At 37.2% G+C, this 14,199-nt stretch overlaps 1 long non-coding RNA gene across 1 annotated transcript; it reads left to right on the top strand.

Annotated features, from left to right (window-relative positions):
- Window positions 1–2,324: 2,324 nt before the first annotated feature.
- On the top strand, window positions 2,325–9,052 carry LOC123652913. The gene is made up of 3 exons (XR_006742493.1): window positions 2,325–2,335; window positions 8,402–8,403; window positions 8,981–9,052. It is a non-coding gene; the product is annotated as an uncharacterized LOC123652913 (long non-coding RNA).
- The last annotated feature ends 5,147 nt before the right edge of the window (window positions 9,053–14,199 follow it).

The raw sequence follows: 14,199 nt of genomic DNA, 5'->3' as shown, positions 1-14,199 counted from the left end.
CGTGCACCAGGAGTGGGGGATTGGTGTCCCTCAGCCCAGCCTGCACCCTCTCCAATCTGGGATCCCTCAATGGATGTCCGAATGCCTGTTTAGGCTCAATCCCACTAGGATTGGGCCTAAATGGGCAGTCAGACATCCCTCTCACAATCCAGGACTGCTGGCTCCCAACAGCTCACCTACCTGACTGTTTGATTGCTCCTAACTGCTTCTCTGCTAACCTGATCACCCCCTAACCACTCCTCTGCTAGCCTGATCAATGCCTAACTGTTCTCCTGCTGGCCCAATTGCCCCTAAATGCCCTTCCCTGTTGGCCTGGTTACCCCCCCCCCCCCAACTGCTGTCTCCTGCAAGCCTGATTTCCCCAACTTGTCCTCCCCTGAAGGACTGGTTGCCCCCAACTGCCATCCTCTTCAGGCCTGGTCACCCCTAAGTGCCCTCCCCTACTAGCCATCTTGTGGTGGCCATATTGTGTCCACATGGGGGCAGTCATCTTGTGCATTGCAGTGATGGTCAATTTGCATATTATCCTTTTATTATATAGGATTATAATAATCTTTTTGCAATAAGTTTGGAGGTCCTGGGAATACTTCTGATAAGTGATGGTCCTTAAAAATTATAATGAGCCGAAACCGGTTTGGCTCAATAGATAGAGTGTCGGCTTGGGGACTGAAAGGTCCCGGGTTCGATTCCGGTCAAGGGCATGTACCTTGGTTGTGGGCATATCCCCAGTAGGGGGTATGCAGGAGGCAGCTGATCGATGACTCTCTCTCATTGATGTTTCTAATTCTCTCTCTCTCTCCCTTCCTCTCTGTACAAAATCAATAAAATATATTTAAAAAAATTATAATGAGAAAGTCTTCCTTCTGAGTTCCCCTCTAGCGAGAAGTGGTAAGGCAGTCCTTATTATTTTCCACTAGAGTGAGATTTTGCTCTTAGGAATCTCAAGTGGAATAGAGAGAAAATGGCCAAAAAAGGCTTTTGAACATGTAGTCTTGGAATCTCAGGGAAGCTGTCTCATACAATCTATGGCAAGATGCCTGGGCTATAGACATTTCAGGGTGCTTGGAAGCTCCAGTGTGGGAAAGGAGTCATCTCTTCTTCTCACAGTACATAAATTTTTGTTCTTCTCCCAGCTGTGTATAAGGTTACGGCCACTGAAATACCTGCCAGATATCTCAGCTGGCTGCATCCTCCTCTCCTATGTTTACACAAAAAGGTAGTGTGAAGCCTATAGGTGGCCCCTATAGCTACACCCAGTATATAATCTGAGTAGGGATTCTCACCCCCAAAAAAGATAACATTCCTAAATGACAGGTAATTTAGGGCAATTAGTGCTGAGAAGAGAGAGACTACACTAAATATTTTTTTTTATATCAATTCACTGAAGCTTGATAAATTTCCATGATGTGAATTCACAGTTGAACCTATGGAGTTGAAAATGGGTTTGACATTGAGAAGGCTGTGTTATAGGGAGATACAAATAATTAAAACTCATGATTTCTGCCCCCAATATATTTTCAATCTAGGTGATATACATATTTATAGTGCTCCCTGAAAAAAATTACACACACACACACACACACACACACACACACACACTGAGTGGCTAGATTGTTATTTTTAAATACATTTTATTGATTTTTTACAGAGAGGAAGGGAGAGGGATAGAGAGTTAGAAACATCGATGAGAGAGAAACATAGAACAACTGCCTCCTGCACACCCCCTACTGGGGATGTGCCTACAACTAAGGTACATGCCCTTGACTGGAATTGAACCTGAGACCCTTCAATCAACAGGTTGATACTCTATCCACTGAGCCAAACCAGTTAGGATCAGATTATTATGATCTCTGAATGTATAATAATCTGGCCATTCAGTGTATATTCTATAAAATAAAAAGCTAATATGCAAATTGTCCCCTTGACTAAGAGTTTGACCATGTCCTCCCCCTGGCCAGGCTGGCTGGACCCCAGCCATACATGAATTCATGCACTGGGCCTCTAATATATATATGCAGTTTAGAGATCATAATAATCTGGCCACTCAATGTGAGTATATATATATATATATATATATATATATATATATATATATATATATTTTCTAAAGTAATTCTACAATTTTAGGTACTAAATTCGTATCTTCTTTTGGACCTATTTGACATTTAAAGTTTCTATGTTCAAATTTAAATGCAGCTTATGCTCTAATTATTTACTTCCCTAAGATGAAATCACCTGTCTTTTCATCAGTAGGCTGGAAACCTAAAAAAATCTTTGATTCCTCTTTTTTTGTTCCCCTAAAGGCAGACATTGGCCAAATTAAGTATTATAGATGGTTGATCTGCAGGGTCTGTCTAGTATGAATACTTCTTTCTATTTTCATTTTTGCTTATTGCTTTTATCCCAAACTGTTCTCCCCATCTTCCATTTCTATTTGTTCCAATCCTAAACACTCTCATTGTTAAGATTAATCTTCCTAAGAAATTGATGTAAATATGCCCAGAAAGGAGAAGTTACCCTGCTAAAACTGAGCAGTCGGTATACTGGTAAGAAAAACAAGCTTTTATAAATTTGGCTCACCAGTGCTTTGTCACTCTTGGATGAAAGGATGTAGCTGAGTTTCTGAATCCTCTGTATTTGAAATATATGATGACTCCACTGAGAAGCATTGAGCCTCAGCCAGGACAGCAGTCTCCTGATATTGTAATGTTAAAGGAATAGGCATTTTGAGCACAATACTAACAGCAATTAAGTTTTTTCAACAACCCATTAAATATGCATAAATACTTGAGATTGTAAAGTACCTAGCACATAATAGCTGCTTTAATAATAATTATTCCTATAAATATTGTTATTGTTAGGGTCTCTTTGCTATTTGTATCTTACTCCTGAAACTGTAATATCAATTGGACCTCTCCCAAATGTTATCCTTTTTATGTCAGGCTCAAATGTCAACTTTCCTTTTTGCTTACAATCCAAAAACAAGTGAAATTGTAAAAATATCCCATTCAAAGTTGAGGAGGAAGGACCTTTTGGTCACTGACCTTGGAGTCACCTTTGACATTTATTTTTCCACTGGCACACATTAAAGAAAATACTGAGGCAGGTTACTGCAGGATAAGTTTGGACTTGCTCCTATAGCACCTCCTTATTTCTACTAAGTGTCCTTTTCCTTCTAGAGCACATGTGTCAAACACAAGGCCCGCGGGCCAAATCCGTCCCGCCAGGCCTTGCAATGTGGCCCGCACCGTGCTGTCATCACTGCACTCCGCTGCGTTTCCATCACAATGACAGTTTATGACTGTTCAGTAAACCATTTGGCCCGCGATTTAGGCTGGATTTTAGATTTTGGCCCCTTCTCTGATTGAGTTCGACACCCCTATCCTAGATTCAGGTCTTTGCAAGCTCCTCCTTTGCTTTTACATTGGAATGCTGTTACACTCTAGCAACAGCCAGACAACTGCAGGATCCTGACAAGCATTCCCAGGTGAGCCCGGGTTTGCTTTACTTTCATCAAGAAACCCAGCCCATTTTTAAATTTTGGGTAATTCTATATTGTTTTCTACAGTGTCTGCACCAATATACATTTTCACCAATAGTACCAAAGGTTCCCTTTTCTCCACATCCTTGATATCAGGTTGTTTGTTGAATTATTGCTGATAACTATCCTGATAGGTGTGAGGTAATATCTTATTGGGTGGGCCTCGCCAACACAGCCAAGGGTTTGGGGAACCTGACGGAGGGCAGTGAAGGATGAAGAAAAAGACAGGCAATGAGAATAAGCTGGGTCTAGGTGGATTTTCTGTGCCTGGCTGAGGCCACAGAACAATCCAGACTGCAAAGTTGATGCTTTATTTAGAATCAAAGGTAAAAGGTAATTTACAATGTTCTTGTAAGTTTCACTTATTTTGACAGCACTTGCTGCCCCTCCCACAGCCCATTAGCCACCCAGGAAAGATCTAGGGAGCAGTCACAAGATCAAGCTTAATTATGCTTAGAGAGCTTGTTTGAGACTTTGCCAGCAGGTCAGTCTGAGGCTTAGCCCTATAACTGCTCCATACAATTGGGGTTTTAATTTGCATTTCTCTGATGATTAGTGATGTTGAGCATCTTTCCATATGTCTGTTAGCCATCTGTATATCCTCATTGGAGAAATGTCTATTCATGTCTTTTGTCCATTTTTAGTTGAATTGTTTGTTCTTTTGGCATTGAATTTTATAAATTTTGGATTTTAATCCTTTATCAGATGAATTCTTGATAAATATGTTATCTTTTTCAGTAGGTTGCCTTTCTATTTTGTTGATGATAGTTTCCTTTGCTGAGCAAAAGCTTTTTAGTTTGTAGTCCAATTTGTTTATTTTTCTTTTGATTCCCTTGACTGAGGTGATACCAAAATGTCTGAACTTTTACTGCCTGTTTCTTCCATGATTTTTATGGTTTTGAATCTAACATTTAAGCCCATTTACCCCATTTTGAGTTTATTCTTGTGTATGGTGTACATTACTGGTATTATTTCACTTTTTGCACATATTTGTCCAATATTCCTAACACAATTTATTGTATAGACTCTCTTTACCCCAATGTATGTTTTTGTCTCCTTTGTTAAATATTAATTGACTATAAATACATGAATTTATTTCTGGTCTCTCTATTTGTTCATTGATCTATATGCCTTGTTTTAGGCTCATGTGATTACTATGAGTCATAGTAATCACATGTCCACACAAGTCCAAGAAGCACAAAGAGTACTAAACATGTAGTATAATTTGATATCGGGTAGCATTATTCCTCCAATTTGTTCTTTCTCTAATTTGTTGTGGCTATTCAGGATCTTTTGTGATTCCATATGAGTTTTTAGAATATTTTTTTAGTTATATGAAATATGCCAATGATATATTAAATGGAATTGTCATTCAAATACACAATGGAATATACCCAGCTGTAAAAAAAAAAAAAAAAAAAAAAAAAAAGGTAAATCTTACCCTTTTTGACAGCATGGGTGGATTTCACTTATATATGGGATCTAATGAATAAAATAAGCTAACAAACAAAATAAAAATGGACTCATAAATACAGAAAATAGACTGGCAGCCATCAGATAGGAGGAGGCTTGAGGGACTGGGCAAAAAAGGTAAAGGGATTAAGCAAAGAGAAAAAAAAAACTCATAGACACAGACACCATATATTGATTACCAGAAGGAAAATAGAGTGAGGGGACATGGAAGATGGTAAAAGGAGGATAAAGGCTGATGGAAGGAGACTTGACTGGGGTGGTGAACACACAATATAATAAACAAATGATATATTATGGAATCCTACACCTGAAACCTATACAGTTTTATTAAGCAATATCATTCCAAAAATTCAATAAAAAAGAAGCCCAAACCCAATTAAGAATGTGCTGGCAGAGTTGGGAAAGTGCTGCGATATTTTATACCAGCTACCCTCAAAGCTACTCTTGAGGCTAATTCTACTCTGGAGCAAGTCTGAAGCTCCTAGAAATTTTGCAGACATGTACTTGACAAAGGAATAGTAATCCAAATATAAAAAGAGTTCCTACAGTACAAAAATGCAAGATAAAATCCTAATTTTAAGGTTGAAAAATATTTAAATAGACACTTAAATAGACAGAGGAAGCTATACAGAGTCCAATACACACATGAGAATAAGCTCAAAAATGAATCAACAGAGGAGAAAAAATGTGGCGGCCAAATAAGCAGATGTGTTCTGAGCCTTAACACAGAAGAGATAGAAGGAGCATCTAAATCAAATAACATCCACCCGGAATTGAATTGGTGAAGGAGACACAGCTGGTGAGACAACTTGCAGCTGGGAAGGGACGAAGACACCTGGAGAATAGTAGGATCAGGGATCTGGGCTATTGAGAGTTGAGAGACCACCAAGCTGACAAGCTGAAAGGGTCAGAAGGAGGCTGCACAGCACCAAGTCCATGTCCCTTAGGGACAGGCATAGTATCTGACTGTGGAAAGAAAGTCTACAGGGCTGCAGGCAGCAGGAGATTCTTGATCTAAGTCCACAGCCGAGAGAGGCTATGCCCAGAGGGGCAGGCTGAAGAACTTCTTGAACCTCACGGTGCCAGGGAGAGAGAAACTCGCAGTGGTGCAGTTGTTTTACCTCTCTTTAATATTTGATTTTATTTGCTAAACCCAGTTCATAGAATATTTCAATTATAAACACTTACCTATGGCTGAAGTGCAGGTGGAGGTGCAGACTTGTGGAGTCTGGAAAGAGGTGTGGAGGAGAACAGGTTAGAGAGAGGTGACCAGGAGTCTGGCACTGAGTCATTTGTGACCCTCCAAATCTAAGCAGCCATTTTTTCTCCTGAAGATCCAGCTCCTTCCAGCAGCCTCAAGACAGCTAATACAGCCACACTCAGACTACACTGAGTGGAACAAGGGATACAAAAAATCTGAATAGCCCTGAAGAGCCCTCAGAGATTGGATTGAAGAGAGGCTTTTCAGATCCAGGAAGCAATACAGCACCCTCCCTCCTCCCCATGTCCTTGTCAGAAACAGAGGCTGGGAGACTAAGACCGACAGCAGGCAGACAAGCTAAATTGGTAGATTGGTCCTATCTGTATTCAGTTAAGGCTTTGGAGACAGACACAGAGGAGTGGTGGATCATTTGGAATTTAAACATGGTGCTGACTACCTATCAGGAAACAGAGAAGTGGAAGACAGAACAAGAGAGTGGAATCTTAAACCAGCATCCATGGGGCATTAAAACTTGGCTGAAACAAATGACACTTCAGTTTTTATTTTAGAATTTCTCTTTTTATCATTTGTTTAAAATTTTTTCTCTTTTTTCTGTTTTTATTTTTATTTTTTGTATTACTTTTTCTTCGTTTTATTATTTTTTATTGTTATTTTAAATTTTTATTTTTTTAATTTATTTTTCTTTCCTTCTTATCCACTCATTCACTTTCTACTCTTTTATACTGAACCAAGGTCCTCCCTTTATTCATTCAATTTCTTAATCTTACTATCTGTGTATAAGCTGTGCCTCTACAGATTCTGCGTCACTCTTACCCCCTTTTTTTCCTGGGAATTCGTTGATTGCATGTTTTGTTTTTCTGTTTGTTGTGTGGTGTTTTCTTCCCATATATATTTTTCCCTTTTTTCTTTTCTCTTTCCTTTTTTTCTTTTCTGTATATCATTTTTGCTCTCTTCTCTCTCTTTCCTAATTCTCTATTCTCTCATGGTCACTTCAATTGGGGTTATCGGTGTTGTGAGTACATTTGTGTTTTGTTCATTTGTTTCATGTCTTATCTAGTTGTAATTTGTGCTGTCCAGTCAGCGTGGTAAAGAGCAAGCCACAAAACCAGATAATCTGAGAGGAGACCCCATACACAAAAAGGATAGTAACACTCAAGACCAAACTATACAGAGATACACTAAATATTCCAAGTAGGGGGCATTCCTAGATTACCCAGTCCAGAAGACTGGCGAGATTGTACCAATGGGTCCCACAAAACATCAACTCTATACTCATAAGACAAAATCAAAAAAAATCTGGGTGGCATAGAAGTTTGATCTAATACATAGAAATAATCACAAAGGAACAGTAAAAAAATGGGGAGACAAAGAAATAAGCCCCATTTGAAGGAAAAGGAGGAATCAGCAGATAAGGAAATAAATGAAATGGAGGCAAGCAATTTGTCAGAGAAAGAATTCAGAGCAATAGTTATGAGAACATTGAAAAGGATAGAAGACAAGTTCAATAACATGTGTAACAATAAAGAGCAAATGAAGCAGAATTAACAGGAAATGAAGAATAATGTAACTGCAATAAAGAACAATGGAAAGTTTCAACAGTAGAATAGAAGAATCTGAGGACCTCATCACTGAGTTAGAAGACAGGGTCAGAAACCACCCAAACACAACAGCAACTAGAAAGAAAACTTAAAAATCAGGAGGAGAGCCTAAGGAGCTTTGGAAAACACAAAACAAAACAACATACATAAAATAGGGTACCAGAAAGAGAGAAAATGGAATAAGGAATAGAAAACCTGTTTAAAGAAATAATGACAGAAAACTTCCCTGATGTTGAGAAGAAAAAACACACACAAGTCCAAGAAGCACAAAGAGCACTAAATATGATGACCCCCACAAAGACCAACACCAAGACACATCATAATTAAATTAGCAAAAATCAATGAAAAAGTAAGAATCTTAGAGGCTTCCACAGAGAACATAAAGTCACCTATAAGGGATCTCCCATTAGACTATCAACTGATTTCTCAACAGAAACACAGGAGGCCAGAAGAGAATGGAATGAAATATACAAAGTGAAGCAAAGTAAGGGATTGAATCCAAGAATAGTATACCCAGCAAGGCTATCATTCAAAATTGAAGGTGGAATCAGGAGCTTGGTAGAATAGTAGTAAGGGAGTTTATTACCACCAAGCCAACAATGCAAGAAATGCTAAAGGGACTGCTATAAAAGAAGAAATATAAAGGGAAGAAGGCACACAGACATAAAGAATAAAAATATCAACAAGTAAGTAACTCAATAATAAACTTAAATGTAAATGGATAAAATGCTCCAATCAAAAGACATAGGGTAGCTGAATGGATACGAAAATTTGACCCATATATTTGCTGTCTACAAGAGATCTACCTCAGAACAAAGGACTTACACAGACTGATAATAAAGGGATGGAAAAATATTTTTAGTCAAATGGAAATAAGACAAAAGCTGGGATAGCAATCCTCATATTAGACAAATAGATCTCAAGGTGAAGGCCATTACAAGAGATAAGGAGGGCTACTTCATAGTACTAAAGGGAGCAATTCAATAAGAGGATATAACTTTGGTAAACATATATGCACCCAATGTAGGAGTACCCACATACATTAAAAAAAAAACTTTTGGAAGATATCAATGGAGAAATAGACAGCAATACAATCATAGTAAAGGACTTTAATACCCATTAACACCACTAGATATTCCTCTAAAGAAAAAATCAGCAAAGAAACAATAATCCTAAATGGCTCACTGGATAAGATGGAACTAATTGACATCTTCAGAACATTTCACCCTGAAGCTACAGAATACATTTTTTTTTCAAGTGCACATGGGATGTTATCAAAGACAGATCATATATCAGGTCACAGGCAAAGACTCTCCAAGTTCAAGAAGATATAAATCATATCAAACATCTTCTCAGACCACAATGGCTAAAATTTAGAGATCAGCTACAATAAAAAAAATGAAAAAATCAAATATTGGAGGCCAAATAGCATGCTATTAAACAATGATTGGGTTACCAAAGAGATCAAAGAAGAAAGAAAAAGCTCCCTGGCAAGAAACGACAATGAAAACACAACAATCCAAAACCTATGGGACACAATGAAAGCAGATCTGAGAGGGAAGTTCATAGAATTACAGGCCTACCTTAAAAAAAAAAAAAAAAAAAAAAAAGACAAAATGGTAATAAATTATCTAACCCTACAACTTAAAGAATTAAAAAGAGAGTAGCAAGAAAAGCCTAGAGTAAGCAGAAGAAAGAAATAATTAAGATCACAGTGTAAATAAATGACAGAGACCCCCAAAATATACAAGAAACAAATAAAACCAAGAGCTGTTTTTTTGAAATGATACTCAATAAATAAGATTGACGAACCTCTAGCCAGGCTCACCAAGAAACAAAGAGACAGGGCCAAAATAAACACATCAGAAATAAAGGAGGTGAAGTAAACAACTGAACCCACATGGAAACAAAGGATTGTTAAAAAAAAAATACTATGAACAACTCTACTCCAACAAACTGGACAATCTAAAAAAAATGGACATATTCCTAGAAAAATACAAACTTCCAAAACTCAATCAGGAAGAATAAAAAAGTCTGAATAGGCTGATAACTACTGATAAAATTGAAACAGTAATAAAAAACTTCCAGCAAACAAAAGTCCTAGACCAGACAGCTTAATAGGGGAGTTTTACCAAACATTCAAAGAACTAAAACCTATTCTTCTCAGATTATTTCAAAAAATTCAAGAGGAAGAGTTCCAAGCTGTTTTTATGAAGCCAGAATTACTCTAACCCCCCAAATAGATAAAGACACTACAAAGAAAGAAAATTTCAGATTAATATTCCTGATGAACATAGATGTTAAAATTCTCAACAAAATTCTCACAAATCAGATTTAGCATTACATCAGAAAGATCATACACTATGACCAAGTGGGATTTATTCTGAGAATGCAAGGCTGGTACAATGTCAGTGAATTAATAAACATTTTCCTAATATATAAAGAGCCAGGGTTTGTCACAACCGAAATATCCGGAAGGATGACCGAACACCAGACACTAGCTAGTGTGGTAGAAGTCAGTTCTGGATACTGGCAGCAGGTCCCAGCTAGCACAGTGGAAGTCAGTCGTGGATCCCAGTGGCATGGCAGGAGTTGGTCCTGGGTCCTGGCTGCCTATAGTGCAGCAGCAGGAGGAAGCTGTGGGAACAGAGCCATTCTGCCATTGGACTGGCCTCCCCTTGCCCAGTAATCCCACTTCTAGGACTATATTCCAAGAAACCAGAAGCACCCATCCAAAAGGTATATGCTTTCCTATTTCATAGCAGCACAATTTACAACAGTCAAGATTTGGGAACAGCCTTAATTGCCCATTAGCAGATGAGTGGATTAAAAAATAGTGGTACACCCACACAATGGAATACTAGACTATTATAAAAAAGAAACAACTTTTGCCATTTGAAACAGCATGGATGAACTTGGAGAGCATTACGCTAAGTGAAATAAGTCAGTCACAGAAAGACAAATACCATATGATCTCACGCATTTGTGGAATATAATGATCAACATAAACTGATGAACAAAGATAGAACCAGAGTCATAGAAGCATCACACATGCAGTCAAACCTATGAGGGAAGGCAGGGGAGTTGGCAAGCTAAGAGATCAACCAAAGGACTTGTATGCATGGAGATGAGCATATCCCATGGACACAGATGGTAGAGGAGTAAGGGTATGTGCTGAGGACTGGGAGCAGCCAATGGGGAAAAAGAAGACTTATGCAATACTTTAAACAATAAAGAATTTTTTTTAAAAGACTGAATCAACAGAAGAAAGCACATTAAATGGACAAGGAGATAACTAGAATGGCTAAAATGGGAAGGAAAAAAAAAAGACTGACAACTCTAAATGAAGAAAAGGAGCTACAAGGATTCTCATACATCACTGGTGATTGAATAAAATGGAACATTGTTGATAGTTTCTTAGATGATAATGCAACTATGACCCAGCAGTTCTTAATCCTAAATATTCATTTTAAAAAAGCCTTGTGCAAGAAAGTTCATAGCAGTTTAATTCAAAAACAGCACAGATATTCATCAATAAGATGAAGTGATGAATATCTGTGAACAAGCTGTGGTATTGTCTTACAATGAAATGTAATTTAGCAATAAAAAAGAATGAAATTTTGATCCATATAACAACATGGATTAATCTCAAAAACATGCTGAGTGACAGATGCCAACACTAAAGAGTTCTTACTAAATGATTATCTTTACATAAAGTTCTAGAAGAGGAGAGCATTATGCTAAGCAGAATGAGCCAGCATAATCACAATAAAAATGTTCACTTCTGGGGAAAAAGAATTGATTGGGAAGGAGCACAAAGAAATTAAAGTTTGAAAAAATATTGTCTACATATTAGACTATGAGTTACTCAGTATATGCTTTTTTTTTTTTTTTAACTATTTGTCTTAAATTTGGCTATTACAGCAAATTACCACAGACTGAATGGTATAAACAACATACATTTATTTCTCAAAATTATGGTGACTGGGATGTCCAAGGTCAAGGTGCCAACAAATATTAGTATATATCTTTCTCTCTCTTGCCCTTTCTCTCTCTAAAATCAATAAGTAAAAACTAAAGTAAAAAAGCATGCGCCCTTGTGTCTTCTCTTAAGGGCAATAATCCCTTTATGAAGGCTCTGCCCTCAAGGCTTAATTACTTCCAAAAGACCCCACTTCTGATATCAACACATTTAGGAATAGGATTGCAAAATCTGAATTTGGGGAGGACACACAAACATTCAGCTCATAACAATGATCAAACTGCCCATTAAAAATCTGTGAAACAAACAAAAAAGAAGGGAAAAAAGAAAAATAAATCTGTGAAACACATATAATTCAATTTAAAATTAAGGAGGAAAACAAACAAATACTTAGGACTGCTCTTCTCTCCCAAAGATTTAAAGTATCCTTTTCACCAGGGACTACTTTTTAACATTTTAAAAACTCCAGCCAATGTCAAAGTCTTCTCTGAAGTATGGAGGCAAACCAATCTGGACCATGCCAACTATGAGTACAATATCCTTCTTCAATGAGTGTAGACATTGCTAATTGAAATCTACTTTTGTGAGGATATCATGTGAGTTAAGGTTAGATTAGTCAACTGTCCCAGCAATATAGACAGATAACTAGGAAACCTTAGATAAGTCACTTCACTTCTTCACTCTCTCTATATTCTATATCCTCATTTTGTAAAATAGCTTTGGCCTAAAGTTTAACAGACTATTTTCAATTTCTATTAGTGTCACCGAAATGATGAAATGATCAAGTTGGAATGAATATATTCATAACTGCTTTCTTCTTATATTATAGTTTACAACTTACATACTATTTTTTTTTCCAAGAGGGATATTCTGATTGCCTAATCTGATATAGGTGCCTTACTCATTCTGTCATTACAGTCTGTTTGCTTATATTATTTCAACTTATAAAATTTTAATAATATATTTAGTGTTTTAGCAAGTTGAAGCTAAATGGGATATGATGACCAGCTGAGGTTATCTCAGAAATGAAAAGCTGACCTATCATTAAGAAGATATTTAATTAGGTGAGGGGAAGTAACGTATTCTAGAGTTTATAACAAATGTAGAAGTAAATGTATGAAAATAATAGCTCAGGGATAGAAGTACACTGTTACAAATTTTTAGACAGTAGATGAACTGATTGTATTATTACCTCAAGATAGATTCAGAATAGTTAGTTGTATGAAGGAATTAGAAAAAAATAATAATAGTAAAGAATAGCTAAAACAACAACAACAACAACAAAAACAGTAGTGGAGATGTAACAGCTAAAAGGCAGGAAGAGAGAAAAGTAGACAATAAAACAAATAAATAATATTTAGCAGCCTGGTAGATTTAGACCAGGCTAAATCTATGTTACATTAAATGCAAATGGTATAAGTATTCAAATTTCAAGGCAGAGATTGTCAGCCTAGATTCAAAAGCAAAATTCAACTATATGCTGTATATAAGAAACACATTTTACAATTATATATATATAAAAGGCTAAGTGACCAACCATTTGTCTATCCGACCACCTGACCAACCAACCAGCTGATACATATGACTCACACTGGCAATTTAAAAATAAATGTTGACTCATGCATGCACAATACATATAAAGCTCTTGCTAGTGCCAATTGCAATCATATTTTAATTTTACAATACAATATTATGTGTATTGACATGTAATATTTTTGCAGTAACATAATTACCATATGAATCTTTCTTCTAAATAGAGGACGTCTTAATCAATCAATTAATAAGCCAAATTTTGGAGCTTTTATTATGCTAGAGGTCTCAGAGGAATTGTCTCTCAAAGTCTGAGCAAAGAAACTTGGAGGAAGTCTTCCTTTATACCCTTCCAGTTTCATTGTCTCCCAAATATGGGATGGGGCTTCCGGACCTTTTGCAGGCTTTACAAAGAGCCCTATGTGTTGAGAAGAGGGAAGTGAGACCATATCTCAAGGCCTGGCCTGGCACCCTGACAAGCCCATCGGGCTGTGCACTATCCATGGTTTATGGCCTTTCTAAAATGGGAGCAGCACTAAAGTAAATATGTCTTCCAGGACTGGACAGTTGAGAGCAGGCAGTGACTAGACTATAGGCTGATAAGAATGTACATTGGGTTATTTGCACAGATTCAGATTGCCAGCCCTCCCCCCAAAATGTCTTATCTCCCCATTATTGGAGCAAGCATTCTCATAGAAGAGAGAAATAGCAGGGTTACTTATCTGGTCTAGTTACTTCCTGGAATTAACAGAACAAAGGACCATCTGGGTTTATAGGAAATTTTCAAACAGCAGTTTTTCCCAGCATACAGGTTACAAGGGTAAGATGGAGTGCCTGTACTTCATGTGCACCA

This window comes from Pipistrellus kuhlii, unplaced genomic scaffold (assembly GCF_014108245.1).
Source record: "Pipistrellus kuhlii isolate mPipKuh1 unplaced genomic scaffold, mPipKuh1.p scaffold_m20_p_1, whole genome shotgun sequence".
Lineage (NCBI taxonomy): Eukaryota > Metazoa > Chordata > Mammalia > Chiroptera > Vespertilionidae > Pipistrellus > Pipistrellus kuhlii.
Note: the sequence above shows the minus strand (reverse complement) of the source record. Positions and strands in the feature narration are given on the sequence as shown.